This window comes from Pleurodeles waltl, chromosome 4_1, assembly GCF_031143425.1.
Source record: "Pleurodeles waltl isolate 20211129_DDA chromosome 4_1, aPleWal1.hap1.20221129, whole genome shotgun sequence".
Classification (NCBI taxonomy): domain Eukaryota; kingdom Metazoa; phylum Chordata; class Amphibia; order Caudata; family Salamandridae; genus Pleurodeles; species Pleurodeles waltl.
Window position 1 is genome coordinate 35265263 of NC_090442.1, and position 18928 is coordinate 35284190.

Sequence of the window (18928 nt, forward strand, 5' to 3'; positions counted from 1 at the left end):
CCCCTGGGCGTTTACCATCCCACAACAAGGTTCGGAGGTCCCCCTCTATTGGGGTGAGTGCTTCAGTGGGTATCAGATATTATGCATGTTGGAGGGCATAAAGTAGCTTGGTTAATGGTACCATGATACCTTTTTAAACCTAGCCGCTCTCCCTAGCAGTGTGAGGGGTAGTCTACGCCATCCCTCCATCTCCTCTCAGCAGGTACGAGTAACTCGTTCTAAGTTACATTTGAAACATACCCCTTACTGTAGTGTTAGAAATATTCCTAGGAATTTAAACCCCATTGTAGTTTGCGTCAATCGATGTGGGGAAGGGGGAACCACAGCCCCTTCCTGTGTAAAATACAGCATGGACTTATCCCAGTTAACACAATATCCTGAACAGCTCCCATATTCCTCCAACAGCGGGCAAAGCACATCAGGAACTACATTTCTGGCAGTGACGGCTATCCTTAGGCAGGCCCACGCCCCAGGGTTGTAATGTGGCAGTGGGACCACCAGGAGTACAGCGGTCCCACCGCGAGTGTGGCAGTCTGAAGACCGCCACACTCGTAATGAGACCCTTAGTCTAGGAGTGGCTAAGAGGGACATGGCTCACCAATGTGGGTGAAGGGGCGGTCCTACACTGCAGGAGTGGAAGAGGGGCTTAGACATGTACATGATGACCGAAAGAGCCACATACATCAGCAGAAGTTGTCTCCAAAAATCCCATTAGGTTTGGGGCATTTGGATATCATACCATTCTCTGGAGGAGCTGGGGGACGGAGGGGAATAGGATGGGAACGGGGTTGCATGGCTGCCACTGTGCTTTCACCTGAAACTATTTTTAGCTATGGTTCAATATTTTCCTGCACTAGTCAACCTTTGTGAGCCATGGGGGGGTTGAATGAGTGGGGGACGGGGAGTTGAGTATTGCTATTGTTCTTGGAATGTGAATAATTGGAACAGCCTGCACATCCGTAGGTTGTCATTTGTCCATGCTGTGTTAGTAATGCAAATGTCAATAAAAAGATTTTTTTTAAAGGTAAGTGTAGGAACAGTTACATTAATTTCATGTGTAATTGCTCAGATGTCTTATTCCAGGAAGGATGCATTTAAATGCAATTTCTGAACAAACAGACACCAGTGTGCTTTGAAAGTGTTCTTTAACTGTGGTTCTAGTGAAATATATATGAAAGTAGTAAATTTTTTAACAAAACACATCATTAGCTCATTGTCGGCAAGGGAAACAGACAAAGTTTGAACTCTTACACACAAGCATTTTCTAAGTTACAATCGAAACTAGTGGTTGCATTGTTTACTTCTGGACATGTCTGCTTAGTGCGGGTTGCAGGGAGAATGTTAAACACAAGCATATAAAGGACTGAAATGTAACATTTTACAATAAAAACATCTTTTTTTTCACTCTGGAAATGTCAAGTTGGAAAGTATGGAAGCATTAAAAGAAATGCAGATTAAACACTTTCACCAACTGGTACGGTAAAAAAAACATACAATGGATTAGAATAGGTTTTTGTTTCATTGAAAATTAAAACCATGTATTGCTGAATATAAAACACATAAAACGCATATTTATTAAAATGTCAACATATGTAAAAAGTCAATCCACATCTTTCACTAATGTAGGCAAGATTCGAAACAGAAGATCAAGAAATTTAAATGCATTAGTCCACCACAGTATGCAATCCTAAAATTGATAAACGTGGAAGAATGCTGACTTGCATGGCACAACAGTCTGCGGAGTGACTGAGGGACAGAAATTACTCTCCAAAAGCTTTTCACTGTGGAAGGTTATTATAAGATGTAAGGGAGGAGCGGTGACTGCTTTACACTGATTCTTCTTCCATCACCTTGGATCAGGACAATGAACAAGATAACCAAATATAATTGTGCAGTCTTAAAAGATGGCTTTTCCAACACTCAAATTGACAGCAGTGGGACCTAAACTTTTTCCGTGTTTGCATCTCACATTCCTTGAATGAAGTCTTTTATTCAATACGATGTGCTTCCAGGATTCTCGCATTGCCAGAAGGCTCTTCTGTGTTTTTTAATAGTTCTGCGGGGCCCTCAAATGCCTGCAGAGTACCGGGCCATGGCCAAAGTCCCACTCTGTGCTTTAGCGGAGACTCAGATTTAAAATGATGCTCATCTTTCACTAATGTAGGCAAGATTCGAAACAGAAGATCAAGAAATTTAAGTGCATTAGTCCACCACAGTATGCAATCCTAAAATTGATAAACGTGGAAGAATGCTGACTTGCATGGCACAACAGTCTGCGGAGTGACTGGGGGACAGAAATTACTCTCCAAAAGCTTTTCACTGTGGAAGGTTATTATAAGATGTAAGGGAGGAGAGGTGACTGCTTTACACTGACTCTTCTTCCATCACCTTGGATCAGGACAATGAACAAGATAACCAAATATAATTGTGCAGTCTTAAAAGATGGCTTCTCCAACACTCAAATTGACAGCAGTGGGACCTAAACTTTTTCCCTGTTTGCATCTCACAATCCTTGAATGAAGTCTTTTATTCAATACGATGTGCTTCCAGGATTCTCGCATTGCCAGAAGGCTCTTCTGTGTTTTCTAATAGTTCTGCGGGGGCCTCAAATGCCTGCAGAGTACCGGGCCATGGCCAAAGTCCCACTCCATGCTTTAGCAGAGACTCAGATTTAAAATGATGCTCATAGTGGTTAGCTTGAGCCTATTATGGTAGTGGCTCAGATAAGCTTGCCATCGCAAGTAAAAGTTTCTGAAAAAAAAGAGACAATATAGATATGATATGTATGCTGTAAAAGAATTATACAAAGTAAAATACTAAGTTTGTCAACCTTTGGTCATGAGCACACAAAAATGCAATTACAAAGAAAAGGAACCAACAAGTTATATTTAAAAAACAAACTGCAATACACTTACTAGAAGAGGAGCAATAACTTTAGTATTAAGGGGTAGTCAAAAATAATACCAATTAGGGTGGCAACCCAGTGTGACATGGAAGTTGCCAGGCGTTTAACTCACTGTGACAGGGCAGACACCCAGAAAGAACAGGCCCTGCACGAATTGTGACAGCAGTTGCAGACACCGGGTGGCGTAGGAGAGAGGCCAGCCGCTGAACTCTGTGTGAAAAAGGAGAGGCCAGATTCTACATGAGGTGTGTCAGAAACAAGACAAACTGTGCCCTTAGGGCATGACTTGGAGACCCACAGAGGACAGACTCTTTACTTAGTGAGGCAGAGGACAGACCAGGCTCTGATAGAAGTAATATAAACAATTGAGTGGAAAGAAACAGAATACTCAAACGCACAAAAAACTCTATACTTTTATTTAAGTAAGAATCAACATGATTGTTGTTTCAGTTCCACGGTAGTACATTTGTATGTCAAGATATGTAAATAATCAATACTACTCTAGTTACTTCACTTTCAACTACTGTTGTCCATTAGTGCAGATACACCTTTGTGACAAAACTCCAGAAGGATCCTCACTATCAAATATCAACCAAACAGAGGAAAATCTTCCTAGTGTACTAGACATTATACGTTGTTTAGAATTCTCCTGGGAAGTTAGACAACAATGGTTAGTTTAAATGGCAATACACATTTTAGTGGATATCTTCAATACCAATGTGTAAATGTGTGGGTCTGTATGTGTGTGTGTATATATATATATATATATCCCAAAACACAATCCCGAAATACTGAGGCTCAGAAAACGTGGCGGTCCAACCATGGATTCGGGAATAACCATAAAATAAATCAAAACATATTCTTGTAGCCACAAGAAAGGTCAGGACACTTCCAGTTGAATGTACAAAAGTGTTACTATCACACAGAATCTTCCTCCCAACACGTTTCAGCCATAGCCTTGTTCACAGACTGTGGTGATATCACCAATGATGCCATAAAAGATGTCATGACTGATGTAGTATGTGGGGTAATTAACAGTGCTGGGAGAGGGTGCAAGTTACAGTCACTTGAATTACCATAATTATAACAGCTGAATTTCTATGATTTTGTGCAAGTAAATTCAGAACCTAACTACAACGTCCCTGTAAACTTTTTTTCCAGTAGATTTTTGTTTTTTTCTATGGTAATCTAATTTTAACTTCTATACGTTAATCCAACTATCACCCAGCATGGTAGAGGGGATGGCCACAGGGCCTGGCTTGGGGCAAAGCCTTGTGCCAACCCCCTATAACTACTGTAACTATTACTAACTATAAAAACTGTTTGAAGTGCTGGCAGCCAATCAGATTGAAGATGCGTCAAACCGTGCTAGATACTACTGTACTCTTTAGGTTCCCTTCTCATTCTGCAAAGCTCGATGCAGCTCCTTAGATCACCTACTCCATTTGCACCGCTCGTTGCTACTCCGTAGATTTCCTACTCCTTCTGCCCTGCTTGATGCTGCTCCACTACTCCCTCGGCAGTACTCAATGCTGCTTCCTAGATTCTACTCCCTGTCCACTGCTTGAAGCTGCTCCTTGGATCCCTAATTCCTCTGCACTGCTCGAGGCTGCTCCTTACATTCCCTACTTCCTCTGCACCGTTCGATGCTGATCCTTAGATTTCCTACTCCCTCTGCGCTGCTCTATGCTAGTCCTTAGATTCACAACTCCCAATGCGCTGCTCTATGCTGGTCCTTAGATTCACAACTCCCTCTGCACTGCTCTATGCTGGTCCTTACATTCTCTACTCCCTCTGCACTGGTCAATGCTGCTCCGTAGATTCCCTACTGCCTCTGCACTGCTCTATGCTAGACCTTAGATGCCCTATTCCCTCTGCACTGCTCCATGCTAGTCCTTAGATCCTCTACTCCCTCTGCACTGCTCTATGCTAGTTCTTAGATTCTCTACTACCTTTGCACCGTTCGATGCTGCTCCTTAAATTCCCTACTGCCTCTGCACTGCTCTATGCTAGACCTTACATGCCCTATTCCCTCTGCACTGCTCTATGTTGGTCCTTAGATCTCCTACTCCCTCTGCACAGCTTTATGCTAGTCCTCAGATTACCTATTCCCTCTGCACCGCTCCATCCTGCTCCTTAGATTCCCTACTCCCTCTGCACTGCTCTATGCTAGTCCTTAGATTCTGTACTCCTTCTGCACTGCTCTATGCTAGTCGTCAGATATCCTACTCCCTCTGCACTGCTCTATGCTAGTCCTTAGATCCCCTATTCCCTCTGCACTGCTCCATGCTAGTCCTTAGATCCTCTACTCCCTCTGCACTGCTCTATGCTAGCCCTTAGATCCCCTATTCACTCTATAATGCTCATTGCTAGTGCTTAGATCCCCTACTCCCTCTGCACATTTCAATGCTGCTCCTTAGATTCCCTACTCCCTCTGCACTGCTCTATGCTAGTCCTTACATTCTCTACTCCCTCTACACTGTTTCTATGCTAGTCCTTAGATTCTCTACTCCCTCTGCACCATTTGATGCCGCTCCTTAGATTCCCTACTCCCTCTGCACACTCGATCCTGCTCCTTCGATCCGCTACTCCCTCTGCACTGGTTGATGCTGCTCCTTAGATCCCCTATTCCCTCTGCACTGGTCGATGCTGCTCCTTAGATCCCCTACTCCCTCTGCACTGCTCTATGCTAGTCCTCCGATTCTCTACCTCCTCTACACTGCTCTATGCTAGTCATTTGCTAGTCCTTAGATTCTCTACTCCCTCTGCACTGCTCTATGCTAGTCCTTACATTCTCAACTCCCTCTGCAACGTTCGATGCTGCACCTTAAATTCTCTACTCCCTTTGCACTGCTCTATGCTAGTCCTTAGATTCTCTACTTCCTCTGCACTGCTCTATGCTAGTCCTTAGATCCCCTATTCCCTCTCCACCGCTCTATGCTAGTCCTTAGATTTCCTACTCCCTCTGCACACTCGATCCTGCTCCTTAAATTCCCTGCTCCCTCTGCACTGCTCTATGCTAGTCCTTAGATTCCCCTACTCCCTCTGCACTGCTCTCTGCTAGTCCTTAGATTCCCTACTACCTCTGCACTACTCTATGCTAGTCCTTAGATCCCCTATTCCCTCTGCACTGCTCTATGCTAGTCCTTAGATCACCTATTCCCTCTGCACTGCTCTATTCTAGTCCTTAGATCCCCTACTCCCTCTGCACTGCTCTATGCTAGTCCTTAGATTCTGTACTCCCTCTGCACCGTTCGATGCTGCTCCTTAAATTCCCTACTCCATCTGCACTGCTCTATACTATTCCTTAGACTCCCTAATCCCTCTGCACTGCCCTATACTAGTCATTAGATTACCTACTGCCTCTGCATTGCTCTATGCTAGTCCTTAGATCCCCTATTCATTCTGCAATGCTCATTGCTAGTGCTTAGATCCCCTACTCCCTCTGCACCGTTCAATGCTGCTCCTTAGATTCCCTACTCCCTCTGCACTGCTCTATGCTAGTCCTTACATTCTCTACTCCCCTCTGCACTGGTCGATGCTGCTCCTTAGATTCCCTACTCCCTCTGCACTGCTCTATGCTAGTCCCTACATTCTCTACTCCCCTCTGCACCGCCCGATGAGGCTCCTTAGATTCCCAACTCCCTCTGCACTACTCTATGCTAGTCCTTACATTCTCAACTCCCTCTGCAACGTTCGATGCTGCACCTTAAATTCTCTACTCCCTTTGCACTGCTCTATGCTAGTCCTTAGATTCTCTACTTCCTCTGCACTGCTCTATGCTAGTCCTTAGATCCCCTATTCCCTCTGCACTGCTCTATACTAGTCCTTAGATTTCCTACTCCCTCTGCACCGCTCGATCCTGCTCCTTAAATTCCCTGCTCCCTCTGCACTGCTCTATGCTAGTCGTTAGATTCCCTACTCCCTCTGCACTGCTCTCTCCTAGTCCTTAGATTCCCTAACACCTCTGCACTGCTCTATGCTAGTCCTTAGATCTCCTATTCCCTCTGCACTGCTCTATGCTAGTCCTTAGATTCTGTACTCCCTCTGCACCGTTAGATGCTGCTCCTTAAATTCCCTACTCCGTCTGCACTGCTCTATACTAGTTCTTAGATTCTGTACTTCCTCTGCACTGCTCTATGCTAGTCATTAGTTTCCCTACTGCCTCTGCATTGCTCTATGATAGTCCTTAGAGACCCTATTCCCTCTGCACTGCTCTATGCTAGTCCTTAGATCCCCTACACCCTCTGCAGTGTTCTATGCTAGTCTTTACATTCTATACTCCCTCTGCACTGCTCTATGCTAGTCGTCAGATTCCCTATTCCCTCTGCACTGCTCTATGCTAGTCCTTGAGTCTGTACTCATTCTACACTGCTCAATGCTGCTCCTTAGATTCCCTAATCTCTCTGCACAGCTCTATGCTAGTCCTTAGACCCCCTGTTCCCTCTGCACTGCTCTATGCTAGTCCTTAGAACCCCTGCTCCCTCTGCACTGCTGTATGCTAGTCCTTAGATCCCCTACTCCCTCTGCACCGCTCGATGAGAGTCCTTAGACCCCCTGTTCCCTCTGCACTGCTCTATGCTAGTCCTTAGAACCCCTGCTCCCTCTGCACTGCTCTATGCTAGTCCTTAGATCCCCTACACCCTCTGCACTGCTCTGCGCTAGTCGTCAGATTCCCTATTCCCTCTGCACTGCTCTATGATAGTCCTTACATCCTCTATTCCCTCTGCACTGCTCTATGCTAGTCCTTGAGTCTGTACTCATTCTACACTGCTCAATGCTGCTCCTCAGATTCCCTAATCCATCTGCACACCTCTATGCTAGTCCTTAGATCCCCTGTTCCCTCTGCACTGCTCTATGCTAGTCCTTAGAACCCCTGCTCCCTCTGCACCGCCCGATGAGGCTCCTTAAGATTCCCAACTCCCTCTGCACTACTCTATGCTAGTCCTTAGATTCTCTACTCCCTCTGCACCGTTCAATGCTGCTCCTCAAATTCCCTAGTCCGTCTGCACTGCTCTATGCCAGTCCTTAGACTCTGTACTTCCTCTGTACTGTTTTATGCTAGTCATTAGATTCTGTACTCCCTCTGCACTGCTCTCTGTTAGTCCTTAGGTCCCCTACTTCCTATGCACTGCTCTATGCTAGTCCTTAGATGGCCTATTCCCTCTGCACTGCTCTATGCTAGTCCTTAGAACCCCTGCTCCCTCTGCACCGCCCGATGAGGCTCCTTAGATTCCCAACTCCCTCTGCACTACTCTATGCTAGTCCTTAGATTCTCTACTCCCTCTGCACCGTTCAATGCTGCTCCTCAAATTCCCTAGTCCGTCTGCACTGCTCTATGCCAGTCCTTAGACTCTGTACTTCCTCTGTACTGTTTTATGCTAGTCATTAGATTCTGTACTCCCTCTGCACTGCTCTACGCTAGTCCTTAGATCCCCTACTTCCTATGCACTGCTCTATGCTAGTCCTTAGATGGCCTATTCCCGCTGCACTGCTCTATGCTAGTCCTTAGAACCCCTACACCCTCTGCACTGTTCTATGCTAGTCCTTAGATCCCCTGCTCCCTCTGTACTGCTCTATGCTAGTCCTTAGATCCCCTATTCCCTCTGCACTGCTCTATGCTAGTCATTGGATCCCCTACTCCCTCTGCACGCTCAATCCTGCTCCCTCTGCACTGCTCTATGCTTGTCCTTAGATTCTGTACTCCCTCTGCACTGCTCTCTGCTAGTCCTTAGATTCTCTACTCCCTCTGCACTGCTCTATGCTAGTCCTTAGATTCTCTACTCCCTCTGCACTACTCTACGCTAGTCGTCAGATTCCCTATTCCCTCTGAACTGCTCTATGCTAGTCCTTGAGTCTGTACTCAATCTACACTGCTCAATGCTGCTCCTTAGATTCCCTAATCCCTCTGCACAGCTATATGCTAGTCCTTAGATCCCCTGTTCCATCTGCACTGCTCTATGCTAGTCCTTAGATCCCCTACTGCCTCTGCACTGCTCTATGCTAGTCCTTGGAACCCCTGCTCCCTCTGCACCGCTCGATGCAGCTCCTTAGATTCCCTACTCCCTCTGCACTACTCTATGCTAGTCCTTAGATTCTCTACTCCCTCTACACCGTTCTACGCTGCTCCTTAAATTCCCTACTCATGCTACACTGCTCGATGCTGCTCCTTAGATTCCCTACTCCCTCTGCACTGCTCTATGCTAGTCCTTAGACCCCAAATTTCCTCTACAATGCTCTATGCTAGTCCTTAGATCCCCAACTGCCCCTGCACTGCTGTATGCTAGTCCTTAGATCCCCTATTCCCTCTGCACTGCTCTATGCTAGTCCTTAGAAACACTGCTCCCTCTGCACTGCTGTATGCTAGTCCTTAGATCCCCTACTCCCTCTGCACTGCTCTATGCTAGTCCATAGAACCCCTGCTCCCTCTGCACTGCTCTATGCTAGTCCTTAGAACCCCTATTCCCTCTGCACTGCTCTATGCTAGTCCTTAGATCCCCTGCTCCCTCTGTACTGCTCTATGCTAGTCCTTAGATCCCCTATTCCCTCTGCACTGCTCTATGCTAGTCCTTAGATCCCCACCTCCCTCTGGACTGCTCTATGCTGGTCTTCAGATTCTCTACTCCCTCTGCACCGTTCTATGCTGCTCCTTAAATTCCCTACTCTATCTGCACTGCTCTATGCTAGTCCTTAGATTCCCTAATCCCTCTGCACTGCTCTATGCTAGTTCTTAGATTCTGTACTCCCTCTGCACTGCTCTATGCTAGTCATTAGATTCCCTACTGCCTCTGCACTGCTCTATGCTAGTCCTTAGATCCCCTATTCCCTCTGCACTGCTCTATGCTAGTCCTTCGATTCTCTACTCCCTCTACACTGCTCTATGATAGTCATTAGCTAGTCCTTAGATTCTCGACTCCCCCTGCACTGCTCTATGCTAGTTCTTAGATTCTCTACTCCCTCTGCACCGTTCCATGCTGCTCGTTGAATTCCCTACTCCCTCTGCACTGCTCTATGCTACTCCTTAGATTCTCTACTCCCTTTGGACCGCTCAATCCTGCTCCTTAGATTCCCTACTCCCTCTGCGCTGCTTTATGCTAGTCCTTAGATTCCCTACTCTATCCGCACTGCTCTATGTTAGTCCTTAGATCTCGTACTCCCTCTGCACTGCTCTATGCTAGTCCTTACATCCCCTATTCCCTCTGCACTATGCTAGTCCTTAGATCCCCTACTCCCTCTGCACTGCTCTATGCTCGTTCTTAGATCCCCTACTCCCTCTGCACTGCTCTATGCTCGTTCTTAGATCCCCTACTCCCTCTGCACTGCTCTATGCTAGTTCTTAGATTCCCTAATCCCTCTGCACTGCTCTATGCTAGTTCTTAGATTCTGTACTCCCTCTGCACTGCTCTATGCTAGTCATTAGATTCCCTACTGCCTCTGCACTGCTCTATGCTAGTCCTTAGATCCCCTATTCCCTCTGCACTGCTCTATGCTTGTCCTTAGATTCTCTACTCCCTCTGCACCGTTCCATGCTGCTCATTAAATTCCCTACTCCCTCTGCTCTATGCAAGTCCTTAGATTCCCTGCTCCCTCTGCCCTGCTCAATGCTAGTCCTTGGATCCCCTACTCCCTCTGCACTGCTCTATGCTAGTCCTCAAATTCCCGACTCCCTCTGCACTGCTCTATGCTAGTCCTTAAATTCCCTACTCCCTTTGCACTGCTCTATGCTAGTCCTTAGATTCTCTACACCCTCTGCACCGTTCCATGCTGCTCATTAAATTCCCTACTCCCTCTGCAAGTCCTTAGATTCCCTGCTCCGTCTGCCCTGCTTTATGCTAGTCCTTAGATTCTCTACTGTCTCTGCACCGTTCGATGCTGCTCCTTAAATTCCATGCTCCCTCTGCACTGCTCTATGCTAGTCCTTAGATTCCCTACTCCCTCTGCACTGCTTTCTGCTAGTCCTTAGATCCCTTCTTCCCTCTGCACTGCTCTCTCCTAGTCCTTAGATTCCCTAACACCTCTGCACTGCTTAATGCTAGTCCTTAGATTCCCTATTCCCTCTGCACTGCTCTATGCTAGTACTTAGATCCCCTACTCCCTCTGCAACGCTCGATCCTGCTCCCTCTGCACTGATCTATGCTAGTCCTTAGATTCTGTACTCCCTCTCCAATCCTCTATGCTAGTCGTTAGATTCTCTACTCCTTCTGCACTGCTCTACGCTAGTCGGCAGATTCCCTATTCCCTCTCCACTGACCTATGTTAGTCCTTAGATCCCCTATTACCTCTGCACTGCTCTATGCTAGTCCTTAGATCCCCTACTCCCTATGCACTGCTCTAAGCTAGTCATTGAGTGTTGGAAAATGGGTTATTGGTAGGGCAGGTAGGTACCTACACCTAGCAACAAGCCACTAACCTCCACATAGGTACAGTTAGGTCTCAGTAAATTAATCCCAGCTCAACCCTTGGTAGCTTGGCAACGAGCGTCAAGGCTTAACTTAGGAGACAAAGTGTAAAGCATTCAAATATCACAAAACAGTAATTAAATAAAACATGGGAAACAGTTTAAAAATCCAAAACCAATTTATAAAAATAGTTTATATTTTTATCTTTAAAATGACACCAAAACGAATAAAATCGGATAAAGGGAACCGGAGATATGAATTTTTAAAGAATTATTACTTTTCTAGCGCTTAGAAACAAAAAGCGCCAATCGGGTCATCTGGTTGCACCTCAACCGGGCCAAAGTCAAACTTTCAGGCCGACCGCGATGGAGCCCTGCTCGGCTACAGGTCGCGGGAGGCCTCGGTTAAAAAGTTACCTTCTGACTTAGTCTTTATTTTGAAGTTTTTCTTCACCGGGACGAACCTGCCAGTTGAATCCGACCTCCTGGAGCCCTTGTCCGGATACGAGATGTGGGTTTCCTCGGTGGAGACTTTTACCTTCGGACTTAGTCGTTTTTTCGAGATGAAAATCCTTCGACCGGGGTAAACCTGGATCTTGATCCGACGTCCATGGAGCCCTTCTCGGATACGATGGCTGGGAGGTCCCGGTCAACTTTTTACGTTCGGACTTAGTCTCTTTTTTGGATGTTTTTCTTTACCGGGACGAACCACGAAGTCAGGCCGGGTCGCGGTTGAGGCAAGCCGGCTAGAATTTCCGCGGCGGGTCGGTCCCTCTCTGGAGCTTTTTTCCAAAAATTCTCAAATCTTTTCCAAACTTCTGGGGCTTCACCCAGATGTTCTTTTAAGGTTCTTTTGGGGTCCACAGCTCACCCCAAGGGTCCAGAAGTTCTGTGATGGTCCTTGGGGGGTGCAGACTTCAACTCCCAGAATGCACCTGGCGCAAACTCCTTTTTGGCCACTGGACAGTGGTCAGCTGGTCGCTTTCTTCAGGAGTTGGTGCAGGGGACTCTGGTTTAGCAATTTTTCACCTGTAGCAAACAGGGAGTCCCTCCTTGAACCAGTTGAAGCCAGGCAAAGTCCTTCTTGTGGTGAAGCCCAAGTGTGCAGCTGGTGCAGTCCTTCTGAGTGCAGGGTCCAGGTGCAGGCCAGGGGTCCAGCAGGGCAGTCCTTCTTCTTCTTTAGTTCCTTTCTTGTTGAATTCTGGAGGGGATCTGAGGTGTGGGTGCAGGTCTGCCAGTTTTATCCTTGCTCCTGGGTGAAAAGCAGGGGGGCCCTGGTTCTCCAATCAGGGACAGGGTCGTCCCCCTGTGATGACCACTTCCTGGGAAGTGTGGCAAAAATCCATCCCAGAAGGCAACAGTCTCTAAAAATCCAACATGGATGAATCTGATTTTTGGAGGTTACATCTGGCTGAGCCCACCCACTGGTGTGGCTAAAAATCATAAACACACCCCTCTCCTGCCCTCTCCTAATCTAATCAAGGGGGCACCTAGCTGTCTGGGGTTGCAGGATGTGGGGGTGTTGCTGGGTGCTGCAAATGTCCTTCTCTGCCTTTGAAGACCAGTTTGGCAGCCCTCCCCCTTCCTGCCTCACCATCTGCTGAGGGGAGATTCTCTCCCCCAAGCACATTCCTTTGTGTGAAGCCTGGCCACTTCACACCTCATCAAGGCAGCCTGGCAGAAGCTGCTGCAGGCTGGCCAATCAGAGCACAGCAGCAAAAACAATGCAGAGCTGAAATTGGCAACTTTTTAGGTAAAGTCTAAACTTTTTACCTGAACTAGTTATATTAAATCCAACAACTGGAAGTTGTAGGATTTATTACAACAATTAATTTGATACCAAATTCTTGGTATGCAACATTTAAGGAGACTTTAAAATTTAAAATAAAGTCTGCCCATTCTAGCCTATGAAGGCCATTTACTTCAATGAGGGAAAAACAAATTTGGCTGTTTTTACCTCACCAGGGCTTATAAATCTATTTTTATAAAGTCCCTGCTTATAGTTACATGGCACCCAGCCCTAGGGGCACATAGGGCACACCTTAGGGGTGACTTATATGTAAAAATAAGGTAGTTTAAGACTTTGGAAGTACCTTTAATTCCAAAGTCGAATTTGCATATAACTTTAATTTAAAAGCAGCCAGCAAGGCAGGCTTGCTTTTAAAAGGACACTGGGCACCTCAGCAATGCACCTAGGTGTGCACCACCTATGCTGTGGTCCCTAAACCTACATGCCCTACCATATACTAGGGACTTATAGGTAGGTTAACTTAGCCACTTATAATTAGCCTAATTTGCATATCCATTTTACACAGATCACAGGCCCTGGGACTGGTTAGCACTACCCAGGGAACCTTTAAAGTCAGGAAAACACCAGCAAAAAGTGGAAAATGGGGGCAAAAAGTTATGGGGCCTCTGCAATCAGCCCTGTTTTCTCACACAACCCCCCCCCCAGCCCACACGCCCAGGAGACTCAGCCCAACCCTGGGAGAGTCTTCCTGGCTTGTTAGGCGAGGAAGACAGTGAAGAAAACTGGCTGTCCCTTTGCAGGGCCTACTCTGCCTTATATCCTCCTGTCAGGGTCACTCCCTATGGGTAGTGAAGCCATCCCAACAGTAAAAGGACCCAACACAAACTGAAACTTTCCTCTAGGGGGGTCTTCCTCCTTTCTCTCTGGCAACTTGGGTAGTGAGGTGCCCACCTCCCCTACTCCAAACTTTGCTAGGGCAACACCTAGCTTACCCAAAGAGGTCACCCAACACTTGAGCAACCCCACCATGACCAATAGGGTCAGGGGGCCTACTTTGCTATTGGCCCTGGGGTCTGCCTCCCAGGCCAAGTACAGTGCTGCCAGGAAGGCTAGCACCCAGCAGAGGCTACTGACAGCTGTCAGTACCCAGAACCACACCCTAAGCTCTCCACTGACAGGTGGCTGAGCTGCTTTAGGGGCATCTTTGGGGTCCTGGCACCCCTCTTGCTGTCTAGAGTGGGGGGCTACCACCTCCTGTGGCAGACACCCTCCTTCCACTCTCCCTTCTGTCAGTGCACGGGCAACACCTTGCATCTGGACAGCTGCCTGACTACTCAGGACTTCCTTGGGGTCAGGTGAGGCCTCACCAGTGCCAACTCTGGGCTCCCCCCCTACTGGGGCAAAAGGCCCTTGGCTCCCTGGAACTCTCTTTAAGAGTGGCCTACCCTTCCTTTTCTTCTTTCCTTTTCTTGGGGACCCCTATCTCCTAACTGTAGGGACTGACACCCCAGGACTTTGGGTTGGGGGGGCGCCCTGGGCGACCACCCCATCTGTGACCAGACTCACCTCTGGGAGGTCATTGCCCAGGATACAATCTAGGGGAAGGTCAGCACTGACTACCACCCTAATCCAGTCAAGGATACCCTCCCTCTCTAGGGGCACTATGGCTACAGGTTTGGAGGTGACCTCCCCTGTGGCTATCCTGACTTTCTTTGTCTTTCCTGGGACATACATGTCTGGGGTCACTAACCGGTCACTCACTATAGTGTGACTGGCACAGGTGTCCCTCAGGCCAGTGGTAGGGATCCCATTCACTTGAATGTGGTGGAAGTGCCTACTCCCACCCTCAGGGATCACCAGCTTACCATCTGGTCCTGTCTCCCAGCTCAATGCTAGGAGGACTTCATCATCTGAGGAATCCTCCTCTATGGCTACACTGGACAGCCCAGTGCTAACCACCTTCTTTGGACAGGCTGCATCTCCTCTGAAGTGACCTGTCTGCTGACAGTCAAAGCAAGCCCTACTGTCCAAGAGCTTTTTTAACCCTGGGTCTCCCTGTCTCTGCTTGTCAGAGTGGGAGTGGGATTTTCTCTCCTCCTCCTTAGGGTTCTGGGGTACAGAGGGAGTCTCTGTGGTGGGCTTACCACCTCCCTCCTTAGGTTTTTGGGGACCTGACCCCCCCTTCTTGGAGTCTCCCCCCTGGGACTTGACAACCACCCTGGTTCTCAACCACTCATCAGCTGCCTCCCCTAGCTCTCTAGGGTTGGTCTGCTTAGAGTCCACTAGATGCTGGCGTAACCTTTCTTGGGTACAATTGGTCAAGATGTGCTCTCTCATGATCAGATTGTATAACCCCTCATAAGTATCTACTTTGTTACCAATAATCCAGCCCTCTAGTGCCTTTAGTGAAATGTCCACAAAGTCAACTCAAGACTGGGTACTGACCTTCTGGGTGTCCCTGAACTTCATTCTATATTGCTCTGGGGTCAGACCAAACTTCTTGGCTAAGCACCTCTTCATACTAGGGTATGAATCTGCCTCCTCCCCCCTTAAGGTCAGAAGCCTATCCCTCCCTGAGTTGGGGACCAACTCCCACAAAAGGGAACCCCAGTATTGAGGCCTAACCCTTCTCATTTGGAGTGCCCTCTCAAAGGCCCCCAGCCACTTATCTATGTCATCCCCCTCTACATAAGCAGGAACTACCCCCTTGGGTAATCTGGGGCAAACTCCCCCACCCATGGACACCTCAGCTTCTTTATCGCTGCTTCCATCTCTTTTCTCTTTGTATGCCCACTTTTTCTTTTCTAGGGCCAGCTTCTCTGCTTCCAAAGCTATGTATGCTAGCTGGGCCTCCAGCTCTCTTTCTCTGATGGATGGGTTCTCTCCTCCTGAAAGGACCCCCTTCCCACCACTAGCTTTGGATCTGCCCCTAGTGACTGTATTTACTGAGGACCGTTCTTCCTCATCCTCACTTGGGCTCAGATGCCTTCCCTCCCCTGAGTGGTTAGAGCTTGCATCCTCCCTTCTTTCTCCCTCCTCTGGAGCTTCTTCTGACTCTACCTCTTGGGCCTCAGCCCATGCTGTCAGGGATGTGATCAGGATTTGCTTCCTGAGATCAGTGGTTGCAGGCAACCCTCTTTCAATACACAACCCCCTAAGATGGACTACTGTCAGTGTGGGTAGGCTAGCCAGATCAAGCTCCATGGTTCCCTAGTTTTGTGTCAACAAAAACTTTTTGCAAAAATTGGAAACAAGAATTTAGAAAAATTACAAAAATTCAATAATTGAAATTAATCCAAATTAAAAATGAAAAACAATTTTTGCACTAGGACAATTTAAAGGATTTTTAATTTGTTTTACCCAAAACTGTAACGTGATATTGAACACAAGTACAGGATCCCGTCGCTGCTTCCAATTATGTTGGAAAATGGGTTATTGGTAGGGCAGGTAGGTACCTACACCTAGCAACAAGCCACTAACCTCCACATAGGTACAGTTAGGTCTCAGTAAATTAATCCCAGCTCAACCCTTGGTAGCTTGGCAACGAGCGTCAAGGCTTAACTTAGGAGACAAAGTGTAAAGCATTCAAATATCACGAAACAGTAATTAAATAAAACACGGGAAACAGTTTAAAAATCCAAAACCAATTTATAAAAATAGTTTATATTTTTATCTTTAAAATGACACCAAAACGAATAAAAATCGGATAAAGGGAACCGGAGATATGAATTTTTAAAGAATTATTACTTTTCTAGCGCTTAGAAACAAAAAGCGCCAATCGGGTCATCTGGTTGCACCTCAACCGGGGCAAAGTCAAACTTTCAGGCCGACCGCGATGGAGCCCTGCTCGGCTACAGGTCGCGGGAGGCCTCGGTTAAAAAGTTACCTTCTGACTTAGTCTTTATTTTGAAGTTTTTCTTCACCGGGACGAACCTGCCAGTTGAATCCGACCTCCTGGAGCCCTTGTCCGGATACGCGATGTGGGTTTCCTCGGTGGAGACTTTTACCTTCGGACTTAGTTGTTTTTTCGAGATGAAAATCCTTCGACCGGGGTAAACCTGGATCTTGATCCGACGTCCATGGAGCCCTTCTCGGATACGATGGCTGGGAGGTCCCGGTCAACTTTTTACGTTTGGACTTAGTCTCTTTTTTGGATGTTTTTCTTTACCGGGACGAACCACGAAGTCAGGCCGGGTCGCGGTTGAGGCAAGCCGGCTAGAATTTCCGCGGCGGGTCGGTCCCTCTCTGGAGCTTTTTTCCAAAAATTCTCAAATCTTTTCCAAACTTCTGGGGCTTCACCCAGATGTTCTTTTAAGGTTCTTTCGGGGTCCACAGCTCACCCCAAGGGTCCAGAAGTTCTGTGATGGTCCTTGGGGGGTGTGGACTTCAACTCCCAGAATGCACCTGGCGCAAACTCCTTTTTGGCCACTGGACAGTGGTCAGCTGGTCGCTTTCTTCAGGAGTTGGTGCAGGGGACTCTGGTTTAGCAATTTTTCACCTGTAGCAAACAGGGAGTCCCTCCTTGAACCAGTTGAAGCCAGGCAAAGTCCTTCTTGTGGTGAAGCCCAAGTGTGCAGCTGGTGCAGTCCTTCTGAGTGCAGGGTCCAGGTGCAGGCCAGGGGTCCAGCAGGGCAGTCCTTCTTCTTCTTTAGTTCCTTTCTTGTTGAATTCTGGAGGGGATCTGAGGTGTGGGTGCAGGTCTGCCAGTTTTATCCTTGCTCCTGGGTGAAAAGCAGGGGGGCCCTGGTTCTCCAATCAGGGACAGGGTCGTCCCCCTGTGATGACCACTTCCTGGGAAGTGTGGCAAAAATCCATCCCAGAAGGCAACAGTCTCTAAAAATCCAACATGGATGAATCTGATTTTTGGAGGTTACATCTGGCTGAGCCCACCCACTGGTGTGGCTAAAAATCATAAACACACCCCTCTCCTGCCCTCTCCTAATCTAATCAAGGGGGCACCTAGCTGTCTGGGGTTGCAGGATGTGGGGGTGTTGCTGGGTGCTGCAAATGTCCTTCTCTGCCTTTGAAGACCAGTTTGGCAGCCCTCCCCCTTCCTGCCTCACCATCTGCTGAGGGGAGATTCTCTCCCCCAAGCACATTCCTTTGTGTGAAGCCTGGCCACTTCACACCTCATCAAGGCAGCCTGGCAGAAGCTGCTGCAGGCTGGCCAATCAGAGCACAGCAGCAAAAACAATGCAGAGCTGAAATTGGCAACTTTTTAGGTAAAGTCTAAACTTTTTACCTGAACTAGTTATATTAAATCCAACAACTGGAAGTTGTAGGATTTATTACAACAATTAATTTGATACCAAATTCTTGGTATGCAACATTTAAGGAGACTTTAAAATTTAAAATAAAGTCTGCCCATTCTAGCCTATGAAGGCCATTTACTTCAATGAGGGAAAAACAAATTTGGCTGTTTTTACCTCACCAGGGCTTATAAATCTATTTTTATAAAGTCCCTGCTTATAGTTACATGGCACCCAGCCCTAGGGGCACATAGGGCACACCTTAGGGGTGACTTATATGTAAAAATAAGGTAGTTTAAGACTTTGGAAGTACCTTTAATTCCAAAGTCGAATTTGCATATAACTTTAATTTAAAAGCAGCCAGCAAGGCAGGCTTGCTTTTAAAATGACACTGGGCACCTCAGCAATGCACCTAGGTGTGCACCACCTATGCTGTGGTCCCTAAACCTACATGCCCTACCATATACTAGGGACTTATAGGTAGGTTAACTTAGCCAATTATAATTAGCCTAATTTGCATATCCATTTTACACAGAGCACAGGCCCTGGGACTGGTTAGCAGTACCCAGGGCACCTTTAAAGTCAGGAAAACACCAGCAAAAAGTGGAAAATGGGGGCAAAAAGTT

General features: G+C 47.2%; 1 long non-coding RNA gene across 1 annotated transcript in view; it reads right to left on the reverse strand.

The window, feature by feature from the left end:
• Window positions 1-1551: 1551 nt before the first annotated feature.
• The window catches only part of LOC138287323 (uncharacterized), a 52656-nt gene continuing 35279 nt past the window's right edge, over window positions 1552-18928 (reverse strand). The window contains exon 2 of the long non-coding RNA XR_011202194.1: window positions 1552-2751. This is a non-coding gene — a long non-coding RNA (uncharacterized lncRNA). The remainder of the gene's footprint in view (window positions 2752-18928) is intronic.